The sequence below is a fragment of the Myxocyprinus asiaticus genome, chromosome 9 (genome assembly GCF_019703515.2).
Source record: "Myxocyprinus asiaticus isolate MX2 ecotype Aquarium Trade chromosome 9, UBuf_Myxa_2, whole genome shotgun sequence".
Classification (NCBI taxonomy): domain Eukaryota; kingdom Metazoa; phylum Chordata; class Actinopteri; order Cypriniformes; family Catostomidae; genus Myxocyprinus; species Myxocyprinus asiaticus.
The window spans coordinates 14,757,811-14,765,688 of record NC_059352.1 but is presented as its reverse complement, the minus strand read 5'-3'; positions in this window follow the sequence as shown (position 1 = coordinate 14,765,688).

Here is a 7,878-nt window from a genome sequence, read left to right as displayed (position 1 = left end):
TGTCTTCTTGAGCATCAATTAATGTTTGCACCTTGTGTAATAGTTGTGTACAAGTCCCTCAATAGACCTTTTTCACACTCTGGGTTTTGGAATGCGGAAGTAAACGACTGCAGGATAAACTTCGACAGCGGTGAATGGGAGTGAATGGGAGACCACAGCAAATCTTAGTTTCATTTACCCATTTGCTCCAAGAGCAAAAGAAAAGTCCACTATTACATTTGAATGACTTTCCAGAAGAAGAAAAAAATAGAAAGCGGTGGATTAAGACAGTCAGATGGGAGAAGATGCCAAATTTACTGTTACTTTCTCAGCAGCTGTAATCGAAACCCCCTTGCAGCTGTGGTAATTCATTTTTTTAAACTAATTCCAGGGTAATATAACACAAAGCATAATGTTATAAACCTACACTCAACATTTAAAAAAAATATTGTGATGAGGAGGAGGGCATGGCCGGGCCGTGATGGAGCACGGCCGGCACTGAATCAGCTGATTAGCGGGAGAGCGAGGTAAAGGGGAGCAGGAGACGGCAGTTAGAGAGAGAGAGATGCATGCGGCCACGTTGTATGTGTATTTGTGTGTGTTTATGTTTGTTTTAAGTTAAGTTTGACATTAAAACTTTGTTTACTGTTCAGCCAGTTCCCGCCTCCTCCTTGCCCATCCCTTACCTGTTACAATTATCATATAAAAAAGTTTGCAAGACTTACGCTGCTAAATAAGGCGGAAACGCATCATCAGAGTCTGTGAAAAAGGTCTATTGTCTTAAGTGTCAAAAGCTTGATTTTATATATATATATATATATATATATATATATATATATATATATATATATATATATATATATATATATTTAAATTGTTTTAAATATTGCCTTAGTCTTTCTTTACTGTTACTGGATGGCCCAGACACAGAGACTACAAGAGTGCAAATTGAATGAAATCCCAGATGCAGTTTATTGTGCTACTCCAATCCCAATCAATAATTACCAGAAGAAAATAAAGTGGAACACAATTATAAAGAAGCCCGAAATACACATGAGACTCTTATATTTAAATGTCTGCACTCCCAGTTGTGAGCTCACTGATGGCTAATTCGCTGAGAAAGTGAATCTGATTCAAACTGCTAACCTAAGCTCCTGAGTTCAAACCCTCAGTTATTTTCGGGCAATTAATGAAAAAGACCCGATTCAAGAGTCACTTGTTCGGAGTGAGAGGTGGAGAAGGGAACGGCAACACTGGACTGTGACTGCAGCATAAATGGAGGGAAGGGACGGTAGTTCAGGAAGTGATCTAGAAATGGAGGATAAATCATGTGGTGGGAACAACAGAGAGAAAGAATGGTGAAAAATAATTAATCGGGCAAGGAAAAGGAAGAAAACTTCCAGTCAAGGATCGTATATTGATAGTGGAAAGGAATATCATTCTGTCAGGAAATATAGGGAAGAGTTTAAGGTAGTTGAAATTCACGGACCCTGATATTATGACAAACCCTATCAAACTAACTAAAGCCCTGAAAAGAGCTTTGGGAGATATAGAATGTGCAAGGAAAATGAGGAACGGAAATGTACTAATCTTGTGTAAGGATGAAAAACACCAAAAAGCTGCACTGGGCATAAAATCGATGCTAGGCCAAACAGTTTGATGCACTATACCGTATAAGAAAGCTTGGATAAGAGGTGTAATCACTGGAATACCAACAGATGTCTCCACTGACAGAATTAAAAGTTGTATTTTTGTGATTAACATTTTTTATTGATTCATACATTAAACAAAGAAAAGCAAAACATATATACACAGAATCAATATTTAACCCCCCACTATTACTACTCCCCCTCCCAATACCCAACCCCACCCTGACCCTCAACAATATCCCTGTGGTCATATGATTATAGACACACACAAACAAAAAAAAAAAAAAAAAAAAAAATATATATATATATATATATATATATATATATATATATATATATATATATATATATATATATATATAATCACACACATTAACAGCTACACCTCTCTCTGCACTGCCCCTTACAGAAAGCCCTCCAAAAAACACCAAATATTTGCCCCATTTCCCCACAAACGAGTCCAAATTCCCCAGTCTTCTTGATGATCCTTCTTCAAAAGCCGCCACCCTCCCCATCTCCAAGCACCACTCCTGAAATGGGGCGCTCCAGCCGAATTCCATCCCCATAAAACTATTTGTCTGGCGATCATGACACTGGTAAGGACCCAATTTTGTATGTGTTTATTCTCTATATTGATGACTGCCCCATCGCCTAAAATGCAGAGTCTGGGGCAAAATGAAATTTGAGTGCCCAATACGTCACACATAAAACTCTGAACCTTCAACCAAAATTCTTGGATCTTAACACACCACCAAAAAACATGGGTTGTGTCTCCATCTTCTGATTGGCATTGCCAGCAGGTGGGTGTGTCTTTAAGACCAAGCCTATACAATCTAGAGAGGGTCCAATAGAATCCTAACCCACACTCCCTCCTCCAATACCAAGTTTAAATCTTTCTCCCATAATCTCTTGATAGAATTTAAAGTTCCTTCCCCCAGACTCTGAATTAGCAGGGAGTAATACACTGATGCCACATGACCTTTCCCAAAAGCAGTAACCACCACTCCCAGAGTGTGCCGCTTTAGGGGTGTGTATTTTACTCCCAAAAATAGTACAGAGCAGGTGGCGGAGCTGTAAATACCTAAAAAAATGAAGATCTGGGAATCCCAAAATGTTGAACCAAATTTTCAAAGGATCTCAAAACTCCACTCTCATATAGGTCACCGAGTGTAGTAACCCCCCTCACAATCCACTCTGACCAGCAGAAAGGGGACTTATTAATACATAATTTGGGGTTCAGCCATATGCTCGAGGCAACATTTAAATAAATGTCCGAATTAACACTTCGGACACTTTTGTCCATACCGAGTGCAAATGCGAGATAACGGGGTGTAACTTAACTTCTCCGGTTAGTTTGATAGAAAGGCTTTGCAATGGTGAAATAAGGGCAAGAACTTCCTGTTCAATACAAACCCAGGGAGCTATTGCTGTATTTGTGGGGGTGAGCACAGTGCGGGATATGGAGGTTGCATTGCTCATAAGAATGCTTTGAAAGTGCAGAATTTCTGAGTATCTGAAAATCTGACATATGCTGAAGCAATTAAAAAAGTGAAACAAGATGGAGCAATGCAAGAATGTGAAGGGAAACCACAGGTGCAGCCAGGGAAAGCTCCAGTTGTAAGGAAAGTAAATGAAGATAGCTTGGTTATTGGAAAGGTTGGGTTCATTTCATTTATGGCAGAAGTAATTAACTGTTCAGCACAAACAGAAAGCAGAACTGAGAGAATTCAAATTAAAATCAAAGCTGCAGAGAGGTACCTGAATGTGGAGGGAGTTACAATGGAAAAAATACATGAAAAACTTAAGTTTCAATTTACGAACACTCCGGCACCATGTGGAAGTATATAATAGTGTTAATTATTATGCAATGGAATGCAAGGAGTTTGACTGCGAATGGGCTAGAGTTTAAACATTTATAGATGAAAAAGAACAAAGAAACATGGTTAAAACCACAATTAGACTTCATGTTGCATGGATACACAGTCAGATGGGAAAACAGGAAATGGAGGTGGTGTGGCCACCTTTATTAAAAATGAATTAGGATATAGAGTTATAGATCACAATGATGAATATGAAACAGTGTTGGTTGAGTTAATTGTAGGAAATCAAATTATTAGAGTAATTAATTACTATAACCCATACAATTGAATAAGCAAAGAAGAATTAGAAAATATTACAGGGATAGGAAATTATAAAATACTATGGTGTGGAAACTTTAATGCACACAGCAGTTTGTGGGAATGTAAAACTAATGACCATAATGGCAATATTATAGAAGAGATAAACAATGATAAAGGATTAGTATGTTTAAATAATGGTAGAGATACAAGAATAGATATTGTGCATGGTAGTGGTTCAGCTATAGATTTAACATTGGTTTCTGAATGGATAGCGAGGATATTTGTTTGGGATATTTGGGAAGATAATACGATAGGTAGCGATCATTCTGTAAACCATTTAGATTACAATTACAATTTAGATGTTATTGAGAGAATAAAGGAGATGGTAACTAGATGGAGGTTTAAAAAGGCAAATTGGGAATCATATAAGTATCTTTGTGAGGTAAGGCTTCTAGTATTAGAGTTGGGAGAAGTAATAGAGGAGTCTAATTAGAAAATATGTGGGATATTGTATAAAATGACAGAAAAAGTTATAGGTAAAAGAAAAACAATAAAAAGAAAAAAGCAGTGCCATGGTAGATGGATGAGTGCAGTATGGTAGTACAAATCAAGAATAAAGCATTTAGAAAGATTAGAAAGACCTATACATTTGAAGATTTTATTGCATACAAGAAAGCACAAGCTGAAGTAAGAAGGGTAATTCGAGCAGCTAAAAGGAAATATTGGAGAGGCTGGTGTAGCAATAGGAAAATGGCAGGAATTCATAAAAATCAGTTTGCCTGTCTTAAAAGAGGAAGAAAGAATAGCAGTGACAGACACTGAAAAAGCAGAAATGTTGGCAAAATTATTTTAAAAAGTACATAGTAATGGTAATATATCAGAAGATGTGAAAAAGAATAGAGAACAGATGATGAGGCAGAATCCAGATGTTCTGATTAAAAGGAGTCCTTCTGATGATGCAATACCTGTAGTTGTAGAATTCACTATATATGAGTTAAAAAGAGCTCTTGGAGGAGTTAAACAATCATCTCTTGGCAAGGATGATATATTTCATGCAATGATTCAACATTTATCAGATAGCGCATTGAGTAAAATATTAAGTTTGTATAATAAGGTGTGGAATTCAGGTAAACTTCCCTCTTCATGGAAGCATGAAATTATTGTGCCTGTTGGAAAACCTGGAAAGGATAAATCTAATCCAAATAATTATAGACGTATTGCTTTAACTGCTAATTTGTGTAAACTCATGGAGAGAATGATTATATACAGGTTAAAGTATGTACTTGAACAGAAAGGACTTTTTACACCAAATCAGAGTGGATTTAGGACAGGTCGCAATACCATAGATGCTGTGTTATGTTTGGAAGCAGGCACTAAAAAAGCACAAACTGATAAAGAAATGATGGTAGGTGTGTACCATATACATACGATATGTTATGGAAAGAAGGATTATTAATAAAACGTAAAAATATGGGAATTGGAGGGAAAATGTATAACTGGGTTATAGACTCTTTATTCGAAAGAATAATGCAAGTTAGGGAAGGATCATAATATTCCAAGGTTTATTCAATAGATAATGGAAATCCCCAAGGAAGTGTTTGTAGTCCAGTTTTTTTATATAATGTTAAATTATGTATTTAATAATGTTAAAGTAGACACTGGAAGATCACTATGCTGATAGGGCAATATGGAAAAGAGGACGTAATATAACTTATGTGGAACGGAGTATACAGGCAGTAGTGGTTGAAGTAGAGAAATGGGCTAATAAGTGGAGTTTCCGCTTGTCAGTGACTAACACTCAAGTGATGTGCTTCACAAAAAAGTAAACTGTCCCATAGGTTAAACTGAAATTATAAAATCAGGTACTATAACAAGTCCCAGTAATAAAATACCTGGGTATATGGTGGGAATCTAGATTAACATTTAGAATGCATGTTAAGAATTTGATAGAGAAATGTAAAAAAAGCATACATATATTAAGTTGTTTGGCAGGAGTCGAATGGGGAGCTAGAAGAATATAATTAAGAAGAATATATTATGCACTAATCAGGTCATTACTGGACTATGTGAGTATAATTTATGGGTATGCATCAGTGTCTATAATTAAAAAGCCCTAAGAATATGTTGTGGTGAATTTAAGCTGTCCCCAATTCCAGCCTTACAGGTGGAAAAGGGGGAAGTACCTTTATATCTTCGTAGGCATAAATTGTCAATGACGTATTGAATTAATTTAAAAGGACATAATGAAAATAATCCGGTTGAGAGGGTGTTGGAAGAATGTTGGGAGCATGGAAATGGAAAGATTATAAGTTTTGGATGGTCTGCTAACAGAGATGCTCAGATAATGGGAATTAAAGAGTTTGCAATCAGCCCTTCTGTGGTAATACCAAATGTGCCACCATGGCTATATTCTATGCCAATAATTGATCTTCAGCTGCAAAATAAAATTAAGAACAAATATAATAAATGTGTCCCTAAGGAGTTTATTGTCCAACAACACCTAGATCAGGAGTATGTTTCAATGCTGCATATTTTTACTGATGGATTTAAAGATCCCTCTTCTGTTCGCACAGCTGCTGCTAGGTATATTTCCAAAATTCAGTACAGAATTAAGGAAAGAACAAATTATCATATATCTGTTTGTTCAGCTGAATTAATTGCTATTCAGTTAGCCCTTAAATGGGTTGAAGATGCTCAGCCTTCAAGTGTAGTACAAAATTCAGTAAGGCAGGACATTACCCATGAGATTCTACAAGTCTATTAAGAATTCATAATATGCAGGTATCCTTTTTGTGGGCTCTAGTTCATGTGGGAGTGGAGGGCAATTAAATTGTTGACAAACTGGCAAAACAGGCCCTAAAACACACAGAAATAGATAAACAAGTATCATTGAGCAAGGCTGAAATCAAAGGAAGAATTAAAGCATACATTAATATCAAATAACAAATTTGGAGGTATGCTTGGGGTCATTGTCCATTTGGAAGACCCATTTGCAAACAAGTTTTAACTTCCTGACTGATGTCTTAAGATGTTGCTTCAATATATCCACATAATTTTCCTTCCTCATGATGTCATCTATTTTGTGAAGTGCACCAGTTCCACCTGCAGCAAAGCACCCCCACAACATGATACTGCCACCCCCATGCTTCACGGTTGGGATGGTGTTCTTCTGCTTGCAAGCCTCACCCTTTTTCCTCCAAACATAACGATGGTCATTATGGCCAAACAGTTCAATTTTTGTGCATGACACAGCTGAGACTCACAGCATGTGGAGGCTCATGCTATTCTCTGCGATCCACACACAACTTACCACATGCCCCATTGAGAGCGAGAACCACTTATCATGACCACAAGGTGGTTGCCCCATGTGACTCTACCCTCCCTAGCAACCGGGCCAATTTGATTGATTAGGAGACCTGGCTGGAGTCACTCAGCACACCCTGGATTCGAACTCGTGACTCCAGGGGTGATAGTCAGCGTCAGTACTCGCTGAGCTACCCAGGCCCTACATTTCACATTCTTAAATTAAAGTAGTGATCCTAACTGACATAAGAATGCTTTCTACGATTAAATGTCAGGAATTGTGAAAAACGTTGAGTTTAAATGTATTTGGCTAAGGTGTATGTAAACAACTGACTTCAACTGTATATAGTCAATTAAAGTTCTGTGAGGACCTTTATGTGTGTGTACAGGGTCTTAAAAGTATAGTACACCCAAATATTAAAATTCTCTCATCATTTACTCACCCTCTTCTGCAGAACACAAATGAAGATATTTAGAAGAATATCTCAGCTCTGTAGGTCCATAATGCAAGTGAATAGTGACCAAATTTGTGAAGCTCCAAAAAGCACATAAAGGCTGTATAAAGGTAATCCATAAGACTCCAGTGGATTAATCCATGTCTTCTGAAGTGATCTAATTGATTTGGGTGTGAACAGACCAAAATTTAAATCTTTTTCTTTCCACTGTACACTGGCATCCAAAAGTTTGGATTAATGTACATATTTTGCTCTTATGGAAATAAATTGGTACCAAAGTGGCATTCAACTGCTCACAATAGTCAGGACATTAATAACATGAAAAATGACTATTACAGTTTGAAAAAATTAAACTACTTCAAAGAGTTCTCA